We start from the raw sequence: 725 nt of genomic DNA, 5'->3' as shown, positions 1-725 counted from the left end.
CTCAACAGGTGGCAGTCTCCTCCCCCTACTCCAAAGACAACTTCCTTATTCGGAGCCCAGCGAAAGGGGAGATAGGTTTTGTTAAGCCCCGAAGAAGCTCTTCTGGCCATTGCCCCACAGAACCGAAGTGCTGACAGAACCAAAGACGAAATGTGCCTACAGAAAGCTTTCTAGTATCATTATCTCGGTTTTCAGCTCCTCCTGGTTCACACATGATGACCCAGCACCTGCATGCATACTTCATCTTATTACTTCCTTTCATTAAGTCCAGAGAGATACTGAGTAAGGAGGGTACGGGGAGAGAACAGAAAAACAAATCAACGGGTTAGGAGCAGGCTACAGGCCACAAGAGTCCTGCAGGGTTAGAGCCTGTACCTCAGACAAAGATCCCTCAGGCATCCCCTTTCTCCTTCCCTGTAGTTGCCCTGCTTTCGTCCCGCTCAAGGTCCGGAAGCTAGTGCATAACCTTACAGCAGGATCATAAAGGTGGAGCGCAGCAGACACAAGCCGCAAGGGGGCTATCACGAAATCTGTTGCTCCTGGAAGACCGACTTCCCAGACCTCTTCGCATTAGGGCGGAGCGTGCGCCCGGCGGCCAATCCCCGGTTCCTCACGTCGCCGTATCCCCGCCCACAGCCCCTCCCGCTCCGCCCTTCCCTGGGGCTGGTGCGGCGGCGGAGACGTCAGCGCCAGGAGACTCCGGGTGGCGGCTGCGCTGTAGGCGG

Source organism: Colobus angolensis, unplaced genomic scaffold (genome assembly GCF_000951035.1).
Source record: "Colobus angolensis palliatus isolate OR3802 unplaced genomic scaffold, Cang.pa_1.0 Scaffold104, whole genome shotgun sequence".
Taxonomy (NCBI): Eukaryota; Metazoa; Chordata; class Mammalia; order Primates; family Cercopithecidae; genus Colobus; species Colobus angolensis.
Note: the sequence above shows the minus strand (reverse complement) of the source record.